Source organism: Lactuca serriola, chromosome 9 (assembly GCF_051521515.1).
Source record: "Lactuca serriola cultivar US96UC23 chromosome 9, Lser_US96UC23_V15, whole genome shotgun sequence".
NCBI classification, from domain to species: Eukaryota; Viridiplantae; Streptophyta; class Magnoliopsida; order Asterales; family Asteraceae; genus Lactuca; species Lactuca serriola.
In genome coordinates this window covers 160,539,149-160,565,377 of record NC_136416.1, presented here as the reverse complement: position 1 = coordinate 160,565,377, position 26,229 = coordinate 160,539,149, and the positions used below count along the sequence as shown (strand labels likewise).

The following is a 26,229-nucleotide window of genomic DNA, read 5'->3' as shown; positions in this document are numbered from 1 at the left end:
AGTGACAAATCTGAAAAACCCAAGGGAAAAGTTGAATCTGGACAACCCTCGGTTCATATGGTTGAAAACAAACTAAAGAATCAGAACCACAAAGGACATGGAAAACGTAAGCGGGAACATGTCCTAAGCAACTCCAACAAAAAGAGAAAGGATCTGGTTTGTTGGAGGTGCAATCAAGTTGGGCATTGCAAGCGTGATTGTTGTGTGAATTTAGGCAACAATAGTGCTGGAAACAGTGGAGCCAATGGGAAAGTAAACGGGTCTTTGGCCCAAGTTAAAGGAGGTCAGTTTTTTACTAACTTTGATAATTCCAATCAGAATTATGTTTACTATGTTTCATTTATCCCTGAATCATTCTATGTGCAGGATGATGATGTTGGTTGGTGGATCGACTCCGGAGCAACGAACCATGTATGAAAGGATAAACGGATGTTTGAAACACTAACTCCGCTTGAAGATGGGTCAGTGCTGAAAATGGGAGACGATTTTATATTCCTATTTGTGGTTTAGGTGTTGTGTGTCTTGAATTTACTTCTGGAAAGACAACTAGGTTATTTGATGTTTTGTTTGTTCCCAAGATTCGCAAGAATCTTGTTAGCTCTTGTTGTTTGAATTCTGATGGTTTTAAACAAGTTATTGAGTTAGATAAGTTTGTTTTGTATAAGGGTGGAATGTTTATTGACTTTTGATATTTAAATAATAGAATGTTGCGTTTGAATATTGTTGACAAATTATTACCTGTTCAAAATTCTGCATTTGTATCTTCTGCTTCTAATGTTGATAAATCTATGCTTTGACATGTATGATTAGGTCATGTCAACTTTAGAAGGATGCATGAGATGTCAAAAGATGGATTAATTCCAACCTTCGATATGACATTTGATAAATGTAAAACATGCATGCTTAGAAAAGTAACAAAACAGCCATTTCCTAGTGTCCCTAGAAATTCAACTGTTTTGGAACTTGTACACAGTGACCTGTGTGATTTTCACTCCACTCCTTCTTTGGGAAATAAAAAGTATATAGTCACCTTTATTGATGACTGCACTAGGTTTTTCTATGTGTATTTATTACATTCTAAGGATGTAGCCTTAGATAAATTCAAAATATACAAAACTGAGGTGGAATTGCAATTGGGCATTTCGGTTAAACGTCTCAGGACTGATAGGGGAAGTGAATATATGGATCATATATATTTTCAATCAGTGGGTATCATTCATGACACCACGACACCTTATACACCCCAACATAATTGTATTGTTGAACGCAAAAATCGAGTTTTAACGGAAATGGTAAACTCGATGTTATCATACTCGGGATTGAATGAAGGATTCTGGGGAGAGGCCATGTTAATGGCCTACTATTTATTATATATGGTTCCAAATAAAAGGAACAAAACAGTCTCATATGAACTTTCGTTCAAGTAAAAGCCAAATTTGAGTTATTTTCGGGTTTGGGGATGCCAGGAAGTTGTAAAACTCACCGAGCCCAAAAAGAAAATTTTTTGGAGAACGTGGAATTGATTGCATATTCATTGGATATGCTGGACATTCCAAGGCATATAGGTTTTATGTAATAGAACCTAATGATTCAGTTTCAATTAACACTGTTATTGAATCACGGTATACAATTTTTTATGAGATGCGGTTTTCCTCGAGTCAAAGGCCTAAGGATCTGACTTTTGGTGCTAATAAAGAGCAAAATTCAGAAAGTCAAGATTGTGGTATCGTGCAAGAACCATAAGAGATTCGTAGAAGAAAAAGAGGCCAAATTGAAAAAAAATTCGGATCCGACTTCCAACTGTATTTGGTGGAAGATTCAAGAGACGAAATTAATCTTGAATAATCTTATTACTATTGTATTTAGGATGATCCTAAGACATATCAAGAGACCATAGAGTCTCATGATAGTGCATTTTGGAAGGAAGCAATTGATGATGAAATGTCATCAATTCTTGAGAACAACACATAGGTGCTGTCTGATTTGCCTCTGGGTTCTAAATCTCTTGGTTGCAAATGGATTTTCAAAAAGAAAATGAATGTTAGTGGAACTATTGATAAATTCAAAGCCTAGTTACTCATTCAAGGTTTTAGACAAAAACCCGGTATTGACTATTTTGATACGTATGCTCTAGTTGCACGTATTTCTACTATTAGATTGTTGGTTGCCTTGGCAAGTATCCACAATATGGTTATTCAACAAATGGATGTGAAAACAGCCTTTTTAAATGGTGATCTTGACGAGGAAGTTTACATGAAACAACCAGAAGGTTTCATTATGCCCGGTAAAGAGCATATGGTTTGTAAACTTGTCAAATCTTTGTATGGGCTGAAACAAGCGCCTAAACAATGGCATCAAAAATTTGATGAGGTGATTTTGTCTTTTGGTTTTAAGACAAACCAATGTGACAAATTTGTTTATAGTAGATTTGATGATGCTACTAGAGCTGGAGTGATCATTTGCTTATATGTAGATGACATGTTGATTTTTGGTACCGACCAAAATCAAGTAGATGAAACAAAGAAATTGTTATCATCCAAGTTTTCCATGAAAGATTTAGGAGAGGCTGATGTAACTCTTGGAATAAGAATTAAGAGGATGAACAAAGGATTGGTAATGAATCAAAGTCATTATATTGAGAAAATTCTCAAGCGGATTAATTTTACTGATTGTTCTCCTGTTAGTACTCCTATGGATCCAAGTGTGAAATTAATGCCAAATAATGGCATTCCCATTTCACAATTGGAATACTCTAAGGCTATTGGTAGCTTGATGTGTGCCATGACAAGTACCAGACCTGATATTGCTTTTGTTGTGGGTAAGTTGAGTAGGTATACTAGTAATTCAAGTGCTCAACATTGGCAAGCGGTAAATAGAGTGTTTAAGTATCTCAAGGGAACTATGGATTATGGTTTGAGCTACTTAGGGAGTCCTTCTGTTTTAGAAGGTCATTCAGATGCAAGTTGGATAACCAACATGGATGACCACTCCTCAACTTCTAGTTGGGTATTCTTGCTTGGGGCAGGTGTCATTTCTTGGGCTTCCAAGAAGTAATCTTGCATTACAAACTCGAAAATGGAATCTGAGTTTGTTGCATTAGCAGCTGCTGGTCAAGAAGCTGAGTGGCTAAGGAATTTAGTCTATGAGATTCCTTTGTGGTCTAAACCAATAACACCTATTTCTATCATTTGTGATAGTGCAACCGCTTTGGCTAAGGCATATAGCCAAGTTTATAATGGAAAGTATAGACACCTAGGTGTTAGACATAGTATGATTAGAGAACTAATCATGAATGGTGTGATTTCGGTTGAGTTTGTGAAATCGCAGCAAAATTTGGCAAATCACTTGACTAAAGGTCTGACAAGAGACTTAGTGCACAAGTCTGTAATCGGGATGTGATTAAAGTCCATTTAGTTCTGTAATGACGAGACACCTAATTCCCTTTTAATATAATGTTATGAGTTGAATTCAATGTGGAAAGCTCATACTTATAGATTGGAACACATGAATTATTCATCCCGGGTATGTGTTCGGTTCTGCAAGTTAGCCAGGTTGAAGTTTAACTTCTTAATAATTCCTTTGATAAATGTATGTGCAGATACATGGAAATGAGTTACCTACGTGATTGTGAAGTGTAGCCGTATTTCAAGAGGTTGTGGACTTGACCTTGATACGATCATGAGAGGATTGAGACACACGGCTTTATAATAGTGTAAAGTTGTAATTTGCTAGAATTTCAATAAACTAGTATGTATTTTACTTTCTGGTATTCAAATGGGTTGTAGTTTCAGTTCTTAGAACACTCTGATTCTCGAGTATTTGCAAATGTATGATACTAAGTGGAAATTCAATCGTTTTGATATTTTCATTATGTACTAGTTAGGGCTGGCAATTCTCGACACGACCCGCGACACGACACGAAATAAACGGGTTTGGGTTGAGTTTTTCGACCCACCAACCCGCTAACCCGCCAACCCGTTTATTAAACGGGTCATATATGGGTTTCTCAAAAAATAAACGGGTTGACCTGCCAACCCGTTTATATTGTTAATAAAAAAATTATTTTATTTTTAAATGTATTTATGTATCAAGTATTAATATTTAATAAGTATTAGATAATATATACCATTTATTCATAGACCATTTGAATGTTTCGACATTATGACTCGTGGTGGATGGTCTAATGTCATAAGTCGTAACCTATAAGGCTAAGTTTGTAACATGTTTCTATGAATGTTTTTAGTTTTCATTTGGATGTTTAAGAATTAAATATCTAAAATTCGGACCCATGAACCCAAATCTGACCCACAAACCCGCCAACTTGTGAACCCGTATAAATAAATGGGTTGGTGGGTCATATATGGGTTTATGTTCCAAACTCGTCAACCCGTGACCCGCCAACACGTGACCTGTATATTTAAATGGGTCGTGTTTGGGTTGGCATATTTTGACCCGCCAACCCGCCAACTCGCGACACGCCAACCCGCCAACTCGTGACACGCCAACCCGAACACGACACGATTGTCAGGCCTAGTGATTTTAGTGTCACCATGTCATTTTAAGTAGCTGGAACTGACATGTGAGCTAATGGGCTTCATAATTTGTACGCTAATATATGTACGGGGTTGTGCGGAGTGCATGCATGTATAAGATCGAATTAGAAGCCGGTTCGACGACTAGTCGGGGGTCCGGGGCAGCGCCCCTTTGGCGGGGTCTAGGGGCAACGCGCCTAGCGGGGTCCAAGGGGCAGAGCCCCTGGCTAGGGTCCGCTTGGATTATAAACGGTGATTATGGTAAAACTAACGAAACTCGTTAGTTTTGGTAACACTAATCCGGATTATCCTGACTTGCTTTCAAAGCAACTAATGACGACCAAACTCTAATGAAACCCTAATCTTGTTTAATATATAAACGGTTCTTCCTCTTCAGAAGGAGGTTACGAATTTTAGCTCTTGTTTTTCATCAAACTCTCACAGAATCTCTCTAGCAAATTGGTTTACAATTTTTGTGCCTAGAATCGTAAGTGTCCACTTGGATTATCCTATGCTGAATTTCTTGCAACCCAGACATAGGGTAGAATTATAAGTTCGGAAAGTGTTTTCACGATCCAAGTTGATATCCAGATCTCCACTACAAACCCTAATATATCTTACATAGTCATGCCTATCACATCCATGAGATACCCAAGGCACACTGCAATACTGCATTCAAGCCTTGTAATAAAAGTGTAAAAGAATAATTAAAAGATAAGTAACACAAGTATAAGTTAGTAATAATGGTAATTTGCAAGAAAACTATTGCTAGAAGCTTGCCTCGCCTATAATCTCCGTCTAAAGTCCCTGCACCAGAGAAAGGAATTACACTAAAAAGAATTAATGCAATCAAATCTAGTTGCACCTGGTTCATTAAAATAAATAGATATATGATATGCTTACAACCAAATCTATTCATATAGCTCAATAGTGCTGTGAAATGGCTGAATTTATACTATACAAATGGGAGAAAGCTGCCAAGCAAAGACAGTTGGGTTGAGGGGTTCATTAAATTGGAATGGAAAATATGATTACCCGATAAATAAAGTTCTTCATTTCGTATCATATTATTTGATGAATCCATTCCCATTTCTTGAAACAATTGTAACCGAAACTTAAATCACATAGAATGGACAAAAAGAAAAAGAAAAAGAAAAAGAAAAAAAAGAAATTATATATGTTTACTTGGCAGCCCATGTGCGTGAAATCAGAAGAAACGAAAGAAAAGAAGGAAATAAATAGAAGATAATATGTGTGTATAAGGGATTGGAAAACTTCTAGCTTATCAAGATTATCAGTTTTCGTTTAGGCATCCTCTGTTCGTTAACGACTTAGGCAGTTGCACATCTCGGACAACTCGCACTAATTGGACGAATAATGTGGGGATAGCTTCAAAAGTTGTAGAATCAAATGAAATAGAATTAAATAGAAACGAAAAAAGTAAGAAGAACAATGTGTGTGTGCTTGTCATTGTGAAGTGAGGGTCTCTACAGGAGGTGTCAAGGAAATAATAGGAAACTTATACCAGGTATCAATAAATGATTAGCGATGAAGAAGCAGCGGACCTTTCTCTTTTTATATCAAAAGTTTTCATTTTTAATCTCTCTAATTTATATTTTGAGCCTCTTAACATATGCAATTTTTTAATTTCTATTTACAACTTTTATTTTTAAAACTAATACATAAATTTTACAAAGAGTTTTAAAAATAACCCCACCTTTCGGAAAATGTGTGAAAACTTTTCCTAAAAGAAGTTTTTTTCAAACATATAAAAAAAAACCCTTTTGTCTCACCTCCCATCACACCATTACACCAAGTGCTATCACTTATTTAAATTTGTTGTTTTTTTATTTGTTTTTATCTAGGATCAAAGTACAAAAACAACTCAGAAATATTATTTTTTAAGTGGATAGGAGTTCACATTATCCAGTAGGGTCGCACCTGTCTTGTATCCCTTCTAGATTTTGCTCTTCCCACATACCAAAGAGACAATTTTACTGTGCATGGATTTAAATCCCTCTTCGATATCATTCAATGCTCTAAATACCTACAAAACCCCTGCCATCATTCTCCTTTGGTTTGTTCTAATTTCTAAAAGACTAAAATAATTCAGCCACGTAAACTCATGCACTCCACCCAATGACCCAAGCTCAATCGAAATCTCACCCCCTGCTTTTTATATGCAGCTTTGAAGCCATCTTTTTTACCTTGCTAACACAGTACTGATGGGTTCGAGTCCTTGTGCAATGGTTGTGGTCGAAGTACAGGCTACTAGAGCCATGCATGCCTTGTGCCGCTTGTTGAGAGGAAAAGGGCAGTGCTGTCGAGGCAAGCTGACTGATGTAACTCATGCCGATGAAAGACCGATCATGTCAGCTAGAACCTACATTCAACCAAGAAACTCAGAAGATGATGAAGAACTCACGCATCACAATACCAGAACCTGGATCTATGGTAAGCTTATGGTTTCTAGTAATTGTACTTACGTAGTTGTTGTTACATTGCATATTAATTGATCACTGAACTTGCTAAAATCCACAAAAGATACTAAAGCAAGCCATTTTAGACAATTACGGTTTGTGTGCAAAGGCACTTGGTTGGAATTGTTTATTACGTACGACATTTAAGTGTTTTTAAGTGTTAAACACACGTGAAAGTAACCGTGTATTTTTGGTCAATTCTCATTTCATGCAATGGATCTATTTATGCTAAATAGTAAAATACTTCATTTTCATCATTTTAGAAACCAAGTTTTGTCCATTTTAGGACTATATTTTTTTTTTGTCTATTTTTGATAAGACAAGATTACTAACTAATTTAACCATCAAATTAAGTGTCATACAATACAACAAAAGGATGACACCACATTGCCTAAATAAGTTGCTATTTAGTGTGTAAGTAAAATGATGAAAACACATTGCCTAAATAAGTTGCTATTTAGTTTTGTATATTTCTACAAGCATGTATATTAATTGCAAGAAAACAGTGAAAATTAATTGTGATACAATACAACAAAAGGATGTCTCCATCATGCAATTATTCCTTTTCACTGTTTTCTTGCAATTAATATACATGCTTGTACTTTGTATTGGTTTTCATTATGACACCACATGTATGATTTTGTTCGTAGGAAGCAAACATCTTACATTTTTCTTATCTGACTGCAACAGTATTACGACAATACCATATTTCACTGTTGAATTTTGACAGCACCTCTCATACCCACTAATAAAATAACACGACGATTAAACCTTTTCCCATAAACAACAATGGTAAAGATTGCAAAAGTGGGTTTTTTGGCATTGATGTCGCCTCTCGACCACCATGGATAAGCACAAGAAACACCATACCACAAACACAAGAAGCCAATGTCTAATTTTTATCTCATTAAAACCATCCCTTAGCTTCAATTTATTTTTTCCCAATATACCCAAAGAGCAGGTTGCAATCCTGCAAAATTAACTTGTAATAATTCATGGACACCTTCGACTTTGTCACAAACATTACTCATCTTAAAACCAACCGTTTTAACCCATAAACAAGGATGATGAGAACTTCACAGAAAGATCATCAAAAAGTTTCGATTTTGAGATCTTCTACATATTTCACATGAACCGCGTGGAGGATTTAATCAGTCTGATACTTTCCTCCATGGATTTCTACTCCTACAACCCATGGGGTAGAAGTGTTTCAGGTTTTTCTATTCCACAAGAAATTTTTTTTTTCTCACAATCGGACTCCACTAGAGACGAGTTATTCAATCTTCATATCCTTTTCTTGATATATAATCCTTCACCCATCATCTACTTCTTTTCTTTCCTTGCATCAAAGAGGCCGAACTGATATCTCTTGTTGGGATAATCCAGAAAACTAGGACAATTTTAGTCCTATGGGTATTTTCAGAAAACAGCCTATTTTAGTTTTGGTATATGTTTAGTACCAGGTGCTAAGACCCTTTTTTACACGGATTGATCATATATATATATATATATATATATATATATATATATATATATATATATATATATATATATATATATATATATATATATATATATATATATATATATATATATATATATATATATATATATATATATATACTAAGAATTTAATAAAAACTTTAAATATTAAAGCATAAACATTAAATAGTTTTTAAAGTGAAATTTCAAAATATATACAAACAAAACGACGAATCAATAAATAATTCAATCTAAACTAATAAAACAAACTTCATAAAAATAATTATATTTTGACCATACAACAATCTTTTTTTAGTTTATCAATGAGAAACAACAAAGTTTAATTATTTTTTCTATGTAGACAATTTTGTCTAAAATGACAATAAACTTTGAAAGAAAAATACCAAATTTGAATTATATATATATATATATATATATATATATATATATATATATATATATATATATATATAAAAGGAAACATATTAACATTTGTAATTATAAAGAAATTAATGACATTAATTACTTTTTATAACCTAAAAATTAAAATAGTTAATTAAGAAAATAAAAAATTACTACATAATGACAAGTGGAAATTAATTTTTAAAAATTAACCACAAAATTACATGTATCAAAAAGCATGAAAACGAGACATGTGACAAAAAGATTTTCATTTATTAGTATTGATATGTGTGCATATATTAGAAAACTAGGTGTAACACTCATATACTATACAGGTTGATTAATATATATATATATATATATATATATATATATATATATATATATATATATATATATCGAAAGAAAGAAATTAATAACATATTAATTACTTTTTATAACCTAAAAGTTAGAATAATTAATTAAAAAAATAAAAAATTACCACTAAATGACAAGTATAATTAATTTCTAAAAATTAACCACAAAATTACATGTATCAGAATACACGAAAATATGACATGTGGCAAAAATATTTTCATTTATTAGTAAGGATGTGTTTTCGGTAGATGTATTTTACTAGGTTTCTTTTATATTTAGTATAAATAGGTTCTCCTAGTTTGATGTTAATTTAAGTTTTATTTCCTCAAGTTTGTATTCCCGGTTCATGTTTAATAAGAAAGAACATTTAGTCTACAAGTTTTTATCTTTTTTGTCCATATTGGTTTCATCACCTGATCATGTTTCTCTTTGATGTTTTTATGAACAAAGACTTGCTTGTTCTATTATTCATGTGTTTTAGTTACACTTGAAAGGCTTGGTGAACAAGTCAATTTTCCAAAAGTTCTTTTGCTACCTGTTTTTCCATTCTTATCCCTTTGTTTTATGTCCCGTTGCTTTGTTGTTGTCATAAAGTCTAAACCTTGTTGATCAAGGTTATTCACCATGTTTAGAATTTATAGTTGAAATCAGAGCTTAGGAAAGTCGATTGACCACATCCAACACCATGATAGGACTGAAGATGTATTATCACTTCTTGACTAGAACAAATTATGTTATGTAGACGATTAAGATGAAGGTGTTCATACATAGGAGGTTTGGGATGCGTTTGAACCTAATAATCCCTATAACCTGGTTGGAGTAAAGAAGGATAAGATAGCTATGGTAGTGGTTTACAAAGCCATCCCGGAAGAGATCTTATTGTCGAAAGTGGAGAAGAAAACGACAAAGTAGTATAGGAAACACTCAAGATCATGTATATGGGTGCAGAAAGGGTAAGGTATGCGAAGGTCCAAACCCTAAAGTCCGAGTTCGAAATTCTAAATTTCAAGAATCCAAGACAATTGATGATTTTTTTGGGAAAAATTGGAAACATCGTGAGGAACATCCGAGCCTTGGGAGATACCATGGACAAAACATATGTTGTGAAAAAGTTGATTTGTGTTGTAGCAGGTAAGTTCATGCAAATTGCTTCAACAATCGATCAATTCGTGGACCTTGAAATGATGACTGCCGAGGACGTTATTGAGAGACTCAAAGCTCTTGAGAAGAGAATCTGTAGGTATATTGAACACGAAGAACAAGGTGAAAGGAAATTGTTACTCACTAACGATGAATGGACAAGAAGTTAGGAACAATAAAATCAAGACCATGTTTGTTCGCCGGGGGAAAACAATACAAGCAACACACAAAACCAAGGTGGTCGGGGAAGAATTTGTGGTGGCAATTACGTAACCCGTGGAGTTCATAGAAGAAGAAACAACCATTAGTCCCGTGAAGGAACTCATGGTACAAATGATAATCAAGACAAGAGTCGCATCCAATGTTATAATTGCCAAGAATATGGACATTATGTTGTCGAATGCAAAACCCCAAGACGAGAGAGACAATACGAAGCAAACCTTGGCCCATGGTCATGTAGAGAATGAACCAGCTTTACTAATGGCAATATTCCACAACAAATAACCAGAAGATGAAGTGTTCTTGACTAAACAAAAGGTCAACACAATATTGATAATGGAAGGTGGAAAAAAAAGCAACATCAATCCAAGATGTGGTACCTTGATAATGGTGCGAGTAATCACATGATCGATGATAAGAATAATTTTCGAAATCTCAATAAAAAAATCCAAGGTTATGTGAAGTGTGGAGATGGTTCGAAGGTCAAAATTGAAGGTAAATGATTAATCTTGTTCCTTTGCAAGAATGGTGAAAATCAACTACTTCTGAGCATATACTACATACCAAGTTTACATAGTAACATAATAAGCCTAGGTCAATTAGCACATATTGGTAACCAAATCATGATACATGGCGCATTTTTGTGGATTCATGACAAAAAGGGAAGATTACCATTAAGGTAAAACAATCTCAAAATTTTTTATACAAAATCTTGCTAAGTGATATAAATCCTAAATGCCAAATTGACGAAGAAGGTAAATTTGAGCTTAAGGTTGTTACTAGTAACACCCATCTTGAATTCAAGAGGAAATATGAGATGGATCTACATGAAGGGATTTTTTTGGGAAGAATGGTTGAATGTGAGAAATTAAAGAAGGGTTTCTCATATGTTAGTGATCAAGCTACAACTAGAAAATAAATATTGCATAAGGAGAGCATTAAGAAAATAAAGTTCTTTGATAGAAAGGATTTATTCAAGAAAATTAATCCAAACAATGTCGTGGATTATAAAGTAGCAACTATGGATTCAGAGTTATGTGATAAGACTATGAAGATGGTAAAGGAGGTGATGGTATTGGATGTTAGTCCCTTGTCACATGGAATTAAGAATAGGTTGAATTCGTACAAGTTACCTGATTCAGATATAGGTGTAATTCATGTGACAAATCATGTAGATAAATATTACACCTCAAACAAGTTCACCGCACCTGGTACTCTACAAACCTTTGAACCCAAAACATACCCCATGACCAGTATGAATGGAGAATCCATCCATGCAATGAAGGATGGACCAAACTCAATGAAGAAAAATGTATGTGGAAAGTCTACTAGTAATGATGTATTGAATCTCGTATTAGATATCTGTAAAGAAAAGGAATTTCAAGGAAAATATATTGGTTTAAATGCTATTCCTAAAGTTTTTAGTAATATATTCTTGGAAACTCAAAAGAAAAAAGAACAATTGAATGAGAATAGTCAAAATCAGTTTTAAGTGAAGGTTCCATTGAAGTCTAGGAAAAGAAAACAAAGAGTAAAGAAAGATGACATTGTTTGGGAAGTTTTTAAATGAAAGAAAAAGTTTAAAGACGAGAAAAATAGGATGTTATGAGTGAATGTGGTGTTAGTTTCTGGATTAAGGGGGAAAATGTTGGAATAATCCAAAAAACTGGGACAATTTTAGTCCTAGGGGTATTTTTGGAAAACTACCATATTTTAGTTTTGGTATATGTTTAGGAATATGTTTTCCGTTTTCGTATTTTACTAGGTTTCCTTAATATTTAGTATAAATAGGTTCCCCTAGTTTGATGCTAATTTTAGTTTTAAGTCCTCAAGTTTATATACCCAGTTCATGTTTTATAAGAAAGAAAGTTTATCCAACAAGTTTTTATCTCTTTTGTCCCTATTTGTTTCATCACCTGATCATTTCCTCTTTTAAATTTTAAAGAACAAACACATGCACTTGTTTTATTATTGCATCTATTTTAGTTACACTTGAAATATGTGGTGAAAAATTTAATTTCCAAAAGTTCTTTTGCTACATGTTCTTCCATTCTTCTCCTATTTTTTCTACCATGTTACTTTTTTATTGTCATAAAGTCTAAATCTTGTTGATCAAGGTTAATCACGATGTTTAAAACTTACATATATTTCTTTCTTCTTTTCTCCCTTGTAATATATTTTCTTTCCTTAATGTTTTCTCACTTTGTTAGAGAAAGACTGATGAAAAAAAATAAGAATTACATGGGAACTTTGCATAGAAAAACAAACCCTTTATTAATCAAAATCACTACAACATGTTTACAATTTATAGACATATATTAATAAATGATAACCATCACAATGCTTCAACATAACCGTCACAACCTCTCATATTGGCGGTTATAACTAGAATTAACTACCATAAACTATCTATCAAATTAACATTTTTCAAGTCTAGACTACATTTCAACATATAGCATGTCGTAATGTGTGATTCTAACCAAGTTCGTTTTATTGCATTATTGAAAATTTCTAAAAGCACTTTGCCCAAGTCTTGTATGATAAATGATACTTAAAAACTATTTGAAGAGAAAGAAAATGAGGGGAAAATGTTTAAACTTTAGGACTTAAGGAAATTCTCACCTTCTCCTAATGTTTAAGGATAGTCTCATTTCCTATATTAAGTAAACTAGAAACATCAATGTATATCAACATTCACCCTTTTAATTAAGTCCATTAAGCCAAAGAAAAATCACCTTAATGTGCCATATATATATATATATATATATATATATATATATATATATATATATATATATATATATATATATATATATATAGTTAGAAAAATCAATAACCCCATTGAAATGATGATTAAAGTATCATGAAAATACATTTGCTTATGCTTAATTTTATGACCCAAATTATCAGGCAAAACAATACTAGAGACAGGGGACTCATCAAGAAATGTTATCGAGTTGATCTTCAGAGCAACAACAACAGATATCACAAGGTGTTCAGTAAAAATAAAACATGTCCTTAAGTTGAGTCATTTGAGGGAAACTCTAGAGAGTTTTGAAAATTTCAGAGAGGATGTCAAGAATAGATCTTATGTACATTATAATAAACATCCTAGAAATATGGTAGATGGTAACGAGCAATTATTGTTCTATGGCACAAAAACCACCCGTTGCAAGTTAATGGGAACATCCAATCTCTGTAGAGACTCCAATTGCAGCATTTGCAATATATTTAAATCTGGCTTTTACACTACAAAGAAGAAAAATGGAATATGGTTTAGTACAAGTTGCGAAGATCTAGTTAACGCTAATGCGAATGCAAATATGATGAATGTGAAGATGGCTATCATAGTTTGCAGAGTAATCACAGGAAGAGTTATTGATATGCTCGATAGGGACTTCGAAGGTGAATACGATTCTGTTGGAGGAGTAAAATCAAACTACTTGTTTGTAAGAAACCCAAGTGCTGTACTACCTTGCTTTGTTATAATTTTGAACTGCAAGTAATTTTGGTGGATTGTTTTGTCTATCCTATATTGACTGCAATTATGTATTTTATTATATTTTGTAGATAAATTTCTAGATAAGTTTTTATGTTTCACTTACTTATTGGAACACTAAATAACCATATATTTTACAACATTTTGTCAAATAATTCTATATCATAACATGTTTTTTTTATGAAAAGTCCCACTAAAATATTTCAACAACCAGTTGCCAATAAATGTTTTTGAAAAAATACCCAGTTTTAAAGACTTTAAATAAACTAAGGGGCGTAGAAATGAAATATAGTTTAAATACTTATGCAGTTATTTGCAAGACTATGAACTTTTCTTTAAGAGGAATATATATATATATATATATATATATATATATATATATATATATATATATATATATAAAAGGTAGTATGTATTAATCAAATAGGTTATCGAATGAAGTATAAGGGACACCACTATCATCAGGTTCACATAATAAATATAGAAGGAATGTATATGAATATATTGTTGTCAATTTATTTACCTAATATAGCTCCTTAACTCTCTCATGTAGTTACTTTATTACCTTGTTGTAATATGCCTATAAATGGATCCACAATGTATGCAATAAAACTTCAATCTTTCTAAATCACTATATAGTATCAAATCGATCCTTTCTCCTTTGACGCCTCATGATCCAGACCTTTACTACATTGTTACCTCCTCAATCCAATCCACGACCACGTACCCTTGAACCCGCAACTCCAACCCAAGCCTTTAAAGACCCTTAATGGCGAGTTTAATGCTCCTATCCAAAATCATACTTGGGAACTTGTACCTCCCAAATCTCACACGTCAATTAACTATAAATGGATGTTTCACATCAAACACAATCCTAATGGTTCTGTTGACAAATAAAAGGCATGTCTTGCAACGGAAGGCTTTCTTTAACAATATGGCAATAACTATTTTGATAAATTTAGTCATGTTACAAAGCCTATCACTATTATTTCCATTGCTCTTTCCAAAAACTAGCCATTTTGGCAACTAAATGTTAATAATGACTTTTTTCATGGGACACTTCATGATGATGTTTTCATGGCTCAGCCATTGAGATATGTTAACTCTCAATTTCCTCATCACAATTTCAAACTAAAAAACTTTTATATGGCCTAAAACAAGCTCCTCGAGCTTGGTAGATTGGGCTCACTACCTTCCTCCTGTAGTTTGGATTTCAAAATTTTTTACCTGATGCATATGTTTTTATATGTCAATACCAAAATATAACTTTCTATTTTATGGTTTATGTCAAAGATATTGTTCTCATGATATGTTAAGCCAAATTCCTTGACCATTTTATCTAGGCCTTGAGCAACAAGTTTTTAGCCAAGGACCTAAGCATGATCCATCACTTTGTAAGTGTTAAAGTAAGTCCTACACCTATGGGTCTCTTCTTGTCTCAACATCGTCACATTTAAGACATTCTCCAACAATTTATCATGTATGTTGCAAAATATGCCATCACTCCTCTTAGTGCCACGAATTCCTTGTATCCTAATTATTCATCTCCCAAGGTTGATGATACTCCCAACCACAAGCTTTTTGCGTCTCTAGTACATTGCTTTCAGTCGTCACAATATATCCTTTGCCATCAACAAACTCTCTTAATGCATGCATGTTCCTACAAAAACTCAATGGCAATCCCTAAAATATGTCTTGCCTTACCTAAAGAGTACAATAAATCATAACCTCTTCTTAAGCTGTAACTTCCTTCTCACTCTCTCGGATTTCTCTGACTCTGAATAGTTTTGGGTTAATGATGTCGGTCGGTCCACTACAACATGTATCCTCTATCTTCACACAAACATAATTTCATGAAAATCTAAATGGAAAAATTTGTGATGGGTTTTCTAGGTTACAATCAACGATATTTGCACAACGAAATTTACATAAAACAATTTGTGGGCACATGCAACCTAGAGATCTATGACATTTTCTCATTATACCAACATACTTATGAAACAATCGAACAGTAACGCCCGTAGATTCGGGCTAGTCAATTTAAGGACAATGAGCGTCAAAAATGACTTTTTGATGGAAGGTTATTTAGAAGGAGTAATCTTAACTAAGTTGTAGTATATGATACAAGGATACCACTACAACATGTTTCAAGTATGGAAAGCATGGGCATTATGCCAATGAATGTACATCCTGAAATCAGGTATATCCCCTTGGCCCTTCTTCTTTCCCTAAGTTGTCAAATTTAGTCATTGGAATATTTTATGGCAATTGAGTACGCTGGGCATATTAGAGGGTACGATGCGTGTACTCATGAGCGTGTTCTGGACACGGAGGCTACCTAGTACGCTGGGCGTACCATAGTGCACACTGTGCGTACTAGGTTCAGATTGAAACCCTAATTGTGGGGGTGAGCCCAATAAAAGGAACATACTGGCCTCACTTTTAGGCACCATTTCCAGAGAGTGAAACCCTAAGAGTGCCAAACCCTCGTTCTAGAGCTTGTGTGTGTGTGTGTGTTGAGCTTGATAGTGTTCTTGTGTGCCTTTGAAGAGAAGAAGGTGCCATTAAATAAGCTAGAGTCTGAGTGCAAGCTTTGGATCTGAGCTTTTCTGAGGTTGGAGCATCACTTGGAGGTAATAAGCTCAAAGCTTTCTTAACCTTTTTGTATTTGTGCATTATGGGCCATTTTAGGGTTTTTGTCGTAAAGGTGGAGAATTTATGAGTAAAGGAGCTCCATAGACCTTGATCTGCCCCCTTTTCAGTGTATATTGTGTTTTAGATCCATAAAAATCCAGTCTTGGATGTTAAGAGTGAACCACGCATGAGTTGTGAGTTTTTTAAGGAAGGAAGTGGTGTGATTTGGGTGTTGGTGACCATTACAGCCATGCAAAGGCTTAAAGTCACTGACTTTATGGATTGAGATGCTTTAGAGTGACCAGATATAGGATTTGAGCTCATGTCTTAACCGATTACGAGCAAAATCATGAAGTTGGTGAAAACGGGGCGTACGTTGGGCGTAATCCCAGTACGCGCAGCGTAGGGGTCGAGTGTCACCGATTCTGTATAGCATCCGAGTACGCCCAACGTCCAGAGCTTGTACGCCCGCGTACTTCTTAGGGTTGACTTTCATTGACTTTTAGGATTTAGGCAACAAGTGGACCTTTGGACCATTAGAGGGGTAGAATGGTCTTTTACCCTTCTAAGTGAATATAGGAAGGGACTAGTCTATCCTTTGAGATCCGTTTATAATTAGATGTGAATTTTGTATGTGTTTAGGCGGAGGCTAGATCCGTGTTTCGAGTTCGAGATCGTCCGAGATTACCCGAGGTGAGTCTTCTCACTATACATTACCTAGGGTGGTATCTATGTTTGGACCGGAACATCATGCGTGTTTTTCACACCCCAAAACCAAGAGCGGCGGAAACGTTCCGGGGCGGAGGACGTCATGTCCAGTATCACAACAATGAAAAGTAGTAAACAAGCAACAACATCATCCATTGCATTAATAATATAATTATTATACAAGTGTTCTGTCAAATTTTGATAAACACAAAAGCATAAATCAAAATGAAAGATGAGTCTTGAACAAGCTCCATCTTCCCTTCTCCTTGCATCGGTACCTGTCTATGATGACCTGAGGATACAAGTAATTTTGAAAGCGAGTATCAGCTTTGAAGCTGGTGAGATCATAAGTATTTAGTGTCTTAATTTGTATGTAAGAATTTGTAAGTAAATGAATTGTAAGTATTGAAAATGTTTGTAAAACAACTGTAAATGTTTGAAAAACCTAGAAATCCCTATGATTCCTACTTTATATTAAGGTGTCTTCTACCAAGACTTAACTGTTCTCAATGTAGTCTTCTACCAAGACTTAACTGTTCTATATGTTCGTCTCTTGTAAAAGTGTGTAATTTTCCCAAGTGTAACTATCATTATCAAAATATACTTTTTACATTTATAGTTTAAGTGAAAAGATCACTAAATATATGTATGGGGAAAATTAATGTAGTACTAAAACGTAGCGCTATAAGAACTACTGCTGTACTAACTACCTTAAACCGGATTTATATTAGGGCATCATGTGATAAATTGCACCATACTATAGACTGGTAACAACGACAACGTATAGTCGAAAATAAGGTATGTCGTTTGGCACCCGCAGACCTGCAGGTCCCGCTGTAGCTAGCAGCAAGGTGTAGGATAGTCAATCCAGTATAGATCTATACGCGAACTCACGCTCTCCCTTCAAGAGACTCTGGCTACAACTCGGGTCATGACAATTAAGGCATGATCCCATACAGTGGATCACAATTTTATTAACGTATTAATGTAAGTGTAATGTACGGAAATGTTCTACGTGTGCTAGCTTTAATGTGTGTTCTCTCTATCTAGCAAGTATAGTAATGTACTGTAATGTTCTAGAAAGTATTGACTCATGAATGAACTGACTCATTGTATGATATTGTGTTCTAGTAATTGTTCTAGTATCTTCCTAAACTACCCATATGGTAGTTTACTAGTAATCTAACTGGTACGTATGGACATGGATGTATACCCTTGCTACCCAAGGGCATGGGATGAACTGGAAGGACCTTTTATGACTATATATGTACACATGATATATAACTAATATTTAAACGACCTTCGGACGAGTACCCGATATCCCACCAGACCACATCTCAAGCGCGAAAAGGAAATAGGGTGGATAGCCTTCCTAAGCCTTTTAAATATTTCTTATATAACTATACATATTGTGACAACCGTCAATTTTCGGTCAAGTCAAAGTCAACAAAAGACAACAAGTCAAACCGGTCAACCCAATTTGTCGTGAGTACTAGAGTTTACGTTAAGTAACTTCTAAACAACTCTCTATTCTAATGAGAGATCATAAATCGAAAAGTGCGTTCACCTAAATCTCCTTAACCTGAAACGATGGTACGTAGAAAGCCAAACTGATACGACAATGTTACATACTCATCGGGAGTATGCAAGATCCCTAATCAAGGCTTAACTGGGTTTAAGGACCTTGCAGTGCGTGGCCGGACACTCAAAAAGGTCACCAGTGAAACCTCTCCCACATATCTCTAAGCATGTGAAACCTCTCCCACATGTCTCTAAGTATGTGAAACCTCTCCCACATATCTCTAAGCATGTGAAACCTCTCCCACATGTCTCTAAGTATGTGAAACCTCTCCCACATATCTCTAAGTATGTGAAACCTCTCCCACATATCTCTAAGTATGTGAAATCTCTCCAAGTATGTCAAATCTCTCCCAAATCTCTCTAAGTATGTCAAATCTCTCCCAAATCTCTTCAAGAATGTCAAATCTCTCCCAAATATCTCTAAGTATGTGAAATCTCTCTCACATATCTCTTTGTATGTGAAATCTCTCCAAGTATGTCAAATCTCTCCCAAATCTCTCTAAGTATGTGAAATCTCTCTCACATATCTCTTTGTATGTGAAATCTCCCCAAGTATGTCAAATCTCTCCCAAATCTCTCCAAGTATGTCAAATCTCTCCCAAATCTCTCTAAGTATGTGAAATCTCTCTCACATATCTCTTTGTATGCGAAATCTCTCCAAGTATGTCAAATCTCTCCCAAATCTCTCTAAGTATGTGAAATCTCTCTCACATATCTCTTTGTATGCGAAATCTCTCCAAGTATGTCAAATCTCTCCCAAATCTCTCTGAGAACGAGGAATCTCTCTCAAATCTCTCTCGAAATCTCTCCCAACTTTCTATAATCACTCGGGGCATCCCGACCCTCGAATTTGGCGAAAATAGCCCAAGAACGGAAGTCTACGCGAAAAACGGACTTAAGGGAACGAACCCTCCGAACCGAAAGTACTATTCACGAACCGAACCGAAAGCACTATTCATGAGGGTCCAAACCGAAAGTACTGTTCATGAGCTGAACCGAAAGTACTGTTCATCCGAACCGAACCCGGCCATGAAAGAGATCCGAACCGAACCCTGCTAAGAAGAAAGGTCCGAACCGAACCTCACATGGAAGGAAGGTCCGAACCGAAGTTACTGTTCACTACTGTTCACAACAGTAGCTTCGGTTCTAGCCACCCTTCGGACCGAACTCTACCTTCGCTTCGGACTGCATCGCCTCGGACCGAGCCGTCGCCTCGCGCTTTCGCCTCCCCGCCTCAGTCTGCTGCGTCCGAGCCGAGCCACCCTTCGCGCCTTCGCCTCCGGATCCAGCCACCCGCGTCCGAACCCAAGCGCCGCCTGACCAGACTTCGGCCTAGGGACCGAGCCTCGGCCTAGGTCCGAAGAAACTTGTTGGAAATTACATTTTTCGCCCGTTTTTGCATATTTTTGCGTTTTAAACCCATTTTTAATTATTTTAACATGGGATTTTCACCCAAAACTTTATTTTTAAATATAAGGCCCCTAAATTAATGATTTAATCACATTTTAAGGATAAAATCTTATTAAAAAGGAGTTGGTAAAGTACAAAAAGAAGAGTGTTGACTTTACCTTATTTTATGACACAAGCAACCCCATACCCACTCCATGATCAACCCACACTCCTCCCCACCATACCTTGTACTTTTTACCTCCCTCACAAGCCACCTCCATGCTTTGAGAGCTGGATATTCACCCTCTCTCCTCATTTTCTCTCATTTGTTCTCATTTTCACAAGAAAATCAAACTCCTTTCTCTCCCACTTTCTCTCTCTAGAAATCCAAGATTCAAGGGCTGATCTTGAGAGTTTCCTCCACCTTTGGTAAGCATAATCCATTTCCTTTATGATTATCTCTATTATTTCCACTCAAATCATGGATATCTTACACAAACTCCATTATATTTGTGTTAGAGCTTCGAATCTTCAAACGGTTCTTCTAGTGTTCTTGGGTTGAACACTTCTCTTCTTCATCACTTATCTACTGAAATCACACAAGGTGAGTTCATACCCCTACATTTTCACGTTTTCTCAAGTTTTTAGGGGGGGAATACAAGTTAAAATGCTTAGAACATAACTACATTCTTCTAACAGCTTTCATCAGAAAAGTTTCACTCCATTCACGGACTGTTTTGGACATCTTAAATATTTTTGTTTTCAAAACTGTTTTAGGTGCATGTAGTTCCACTTCTTAGCTTTAAAATGACTACTTGCACATCTCCATACGATTTTTCTACAATTTATGGTGATTTTTACAAAACCGCCTATCATTTCAAACATCAATCCGGACCAGTCTGTGATTATGGACTTTTTCACCCAAGTTAGAGATCATAAAAAAATTATAATAAAAATTATGAACAAACTAGACTCATTTTCCAAACTCTCAGAAGTTACAGAACCTGATTTGGACATTTTATGATTTTTCTACAATTTTTCCAATATCAGTTACAGAAAAGGTTATTAACAGAAAAACACAATAAATTTCATTTCACCTTGTAACATGTCGAGCAAGGTATACATCGTTAGTTGATTATGTGTAGTTGCAATATATGACAAATTTTGTATTCCTACATAGACATACATCAGAAAACACATGGATTTACATCTTCACAAGTATGACAAATATATATATATATATATATATATATATATATATATATATATATATATATATATATATATATATATACGATACTACGAGGCTATATCCATTAAAATATAAATATTGATAAATTATGACAAGTAAGGCCTATGCTCATTTCCCACGAAATCAATCGATAAACTATAATAGGTATAGTTTAGGGTCATTCATATAACAAACACAATATTAAAGGTCTTACACTTACATAAGAGTTATTGCCGCTATGGACGATTAAGATAATCTATAATAAGTATAGTTAAGCCATTATACCCCCACAAACGAACTCGTTAGTTATAATTGGTATAGTTATGGTAAATACATATTACAAACAATGTAATAAACTATAATAGGTATAGTTTATGTTTCATCTACTCTAGGAACTTAATTACAAGAAAGGAATTCACCATCACTTTCGATAAGCTATTCATATGCATAGTTCAGGTTCACTAATCTCTATTATTCCCCGGTGAACTATGATATGTATAGGTTATATTCACATTAACACATCATATAGGTTATATTCACATCACTTTCGATAAGCTATTCATATGCATAGTTCAGGTTCACTAATCTCTATTATTCCCCGGTGAACTATGATATGTATAGGTTATATTCACATTAACACATCATATAGGTTATATTCACATCACTTTCGATAAGCTATTCATATGCATAGTTCAGGTTCACTAATCTCTATTATTCCCCGGTGAACTATGATATGTATAGGTTATATTCACATTAACACATTGTATAGGTTACACTCACCATCACCATCACTTTTGATAAGCTATTCATATGCATAGTTCAGGTTCCCTAATCCCTATTACTCCCCGGTGAACTATGATATGTATAGGTTATAATCGCAATAGATTTTCATATGGTTAGACTTCAAGTATAATCGTTGAGCGTATATGCTTGAGCCATACAAGAATTTAGTCTGGATTGGCTTGGAATTGGTGGTGCCCGCCTTATCTCCTGTTCCTTGTTTGGTTGTGGACCTAGGGCGGACCCATTACATTCGACGTTTTATCTAACCTAAATCTTATATAACTTATATAGGCTGGACAATTATAGGGGAAATCTACGGGTAAATCTAGAATACATCAACGTATCATTTAGGATTATTCTGTTTACACTTAACTAAGAAAATATTGGATTTTCTGGAAATCAAACTTCATCGATTTTAAGAAGGAAAACGGTTTCTACTCCAAACAAAACTCTTATGAACTCACCAACTTAATTGTTGACACTCTTTTTCAAAACTACTTGTATTCTCAGGAAATCAGTGAAACAGGAAAACTTCAGCGCTTTGAGGATGGGACGTTAAACCGTCAACAATTTATTTTTGTCATCATATTGTAATTGATTTTGAAACATGTAAACATATACTTTGATGTAACTTTTTCAATTATATTTATGATGGTTGTATTTACTTTGAGCACTATTATACACGTTGTTGTGATACTGTACATGAAGTCCTCCACCCCTGGACGTTTCCGCCATCCTTGGTTTGGGGGTGTGACACATATAGAGGCATGCAATTTATAATTTAAAAGCATAAAATAAGATTTTTAAAACCTTTGAACATAAATATTTTCTAAGAAAAGACCGACTTGATGTCGATCCATAAAACAATTTGAAGGCATGGGTTTGATAAAACAGTTTAGTATAAAGAAAAATTTGTTTGAAACACAATTGTAAATAAGTTTGAAATGTAATATACAGAGTAAGATGTACAGTGTAATAAGGAGTCTAAAACATATAAAATGTTTATAAAAATCATTTGAAGGAAACTGTTTGGTAAAACGGCTAATATGTAGTAAATCATTTGAATGCTGCATATTAATCACATGTGATTAATATAATAACTAGCGTAATTCTACTTATTAATCACATGTGATTGATATAATAACTAGCGTAATTCTACTTGTATCCCCCCCCCAAAAAAAAACATTTAAAAATAGTTTAAAACATTATTTAAGGGGTATGAACTCACCTGCAGTAAGTGACTGGAATTGAACGGACTGTTATCGTAAGGAAGGATCGGACAAGTGCTTGGTGTCAAGTGAAGACTTAGACACACACAATGATCCTAATTACATATGAAGACATATGTATATAAATAATTAGTGATTAAAACACTAATTATACAAGTATAAACATTTAAACGTGAGGAAAACACTTTTGGTCAAGTGCTAGGAGGCTAATGGGTTGCAACAAAGGAGTGCAATGCCTGTAATGGAAGTTTATGGTCAAATGACCATATGTCTTGGAGTTTACAGCCCAGGGGAGTAAACTCCTGGCCGTAAACTCTCAACAAAGCCTCTAAATGAAGTCTAACAATTATACAACTCATGTGGTGAATTCTTTCAAGGCTAAATCAAGTGTTTGGGTGTCATATTAACTCCTTTAAGGAGTTTACGGCCCAGGGACCATATAACCTTGGAGTTTACAGCCGTAAACGCCCTTGGGAGGGTGTTTATGGTGTTTTCAAGTCTCTAAATTAACTAGGAACTAAACTAGGCTTTTGTACTTGGCTTTAGAAGAGTTTATGGCACCATTTGGCACCATGTTATGGAGTTCACGGCCCTAGAACCTTTTGGGCTGTAAACTCCCTTACTCTTGGTGTTCTAAGTGTGTTAGCTAGTCCAAAACTCATTTAGGTACATGCCCAAATTAGTCTCTTGGCTTAAGGAAGGTTTTAAGGGCATTTTGGCACTTAAACATGGAGTTCACGGCCCAAGAACACCCTTGGCCGTGAACTCACTTTTCATCATTGATTTTAATTGATTTTGGTGTCCTAAACATGCAATGGCGGGTTCTAGTTCGAGTTCTAAAGCTTTGAGGGTCATTGGAACCCTTTAGGACCTTAAAATGGAGTTTACTCCCCAAGTGTTCTTGGGCGGTAAACTCCCAAATCTTGGGGTCTTAATCCGATTTTGATGTTTTCTAGTCATATACACACTATCATACAAGTCTAAGGTAGTTACAATTCACGGGGAAAGGACTAGGTAGCATTTAAGCCACTTATCGGAGTTTACTCTCCAAGAACGTTCTTGGGTGGTAAACTCCTGAATCTCACAGATTTGATATGTAATTGGTGTTTCTAAACACAATCTAAGCTATATAACATAACTAGATTGAAGTACTCACAATTTGGGATAAAAACCCGAAGATCCGTGAGAGAGAATTTTGACTTTTCTCTAAATGGAATTCAACAAATGAACCAATTTGGTTCAGAATTCTATTTATAGTCCTGAGATATTTTTGGCAGAAAATATTTTTATTCTTGGAACAAACTCTAATGTCCTAGATTATTGGAATAACAGTGTTGCACAAAACCCTAGTGCGTCCACTCTCCTAATATCTCCTTAAGTGTAAAATCCTGAAAACTGCCAAACTTATACTCGAAATCTGAGTTTTCACTGTAATTGTTCTACTTCTATTGGCTTCAAATGGTTTGTTCAGAATGGAAATTCCGGGTTGTCACATCATCCCCCTGTTGAAGGGAATTTCGTCCCGAAATTAGAATTTAGGCAAGGAAGTATGCACGAATGATCGAGTCGTGAGGAGGAAACGTCCTAATCGATTGGTTGTAGCGCACTTAAGTGAAATCGGGTTCTCGGTTGGCATTCCAACGAACCTTCACTAACTGGCGACGGCGTTGCTTCGTCCGCTTGACCTCTCGGTCGAGGGTCACTACCGTTCTAATACGAAGGCGAGGATCTCGACGAGTGGACTTACAAGAGTCCTAACGGAAAGGTATGGTTTCACGATCGAGACACGAAGAGTAGGATGTACGTTACTGAGTTCGCGGAGTAGGTCTAGTTTGTGCGAGGCACGGGACCAATTCTGATGAGAATCTCGGAGGTCCTAACTATATTGGATTTAGCTTTCCACACGATACGGAGCGTATTAAGCCATTCCCAGAGTGAGTCCTCCTAAAGAACTTGGTCACTCACTTGGAATTCTAAAGGTTCCTTTTCTTGCTTAACTTCCCAGTCAAAGGCCACCCCTTGCTGGGTCAGAGTCGTACGGGTTTCTGTAATTTGCGAGGAGTTCTGAATGAACTATGATAGTAGGTCGGTAAGACCTAGAATTTGGCGAAAGACTGTCGGCGTCTCTGGTGTCGATAAATGCTCAACGGTTTTGACAAATTGAAAGAGTACTCAAAATTTCTCACATTACTAACAGTGTGTCATAGAAATTTGACTTTTCGATTTCAAAACTCGTGACTAGAGAACTTCGCGAGAAGTTCCTCTGAAGGAAATGTTTCCAGGGGGTTCCTTCTTACTACGAGTGTAGATAAGTAAGTCATTATATAGAGAAATGACGAACTGATCCAAGTAAGAAAGACGTAGCCTATTCATTTAGCTCATGAAAACTATGGGCGTATTGGTCCTATCCGAAAGGTATCACTACGGACTCGAAGTGTCCGCATCGAGTTCGGAAGATAGTCTTCCGGACATCCTTCCCTAACACTCGAACTGGTGATATTCGGATCTCAGATCCATTTCTGAAAGTAATTCTTTCCTTGTGTTTGCTCAACCATTTCATCTA

General features: G+C 35.3%; 1 long non-coding RNA gene across 1 annotated transcript; it reads left to right on the top strand.

Moving 5' to 3' along the window:
• Nucleotides 1-6,528: 6,528 nt before the first annotated feature.
• On the top strand, nucleotides 6,529-14,138 carry LOC145073611 (uncharacterized). Its single transcript, XR_013691456.1, has 2 exons — nucleotides 6,529-6,986; nucleotides 13,523-14,138. It is a non-coding gene; the product is annotated as an uncharacterized LOC145073611 (long non-coding RNA).
• The last annotated feature ends 12,091 nt before the right edge of the window (nucleotides 14,139-26,229 follow it).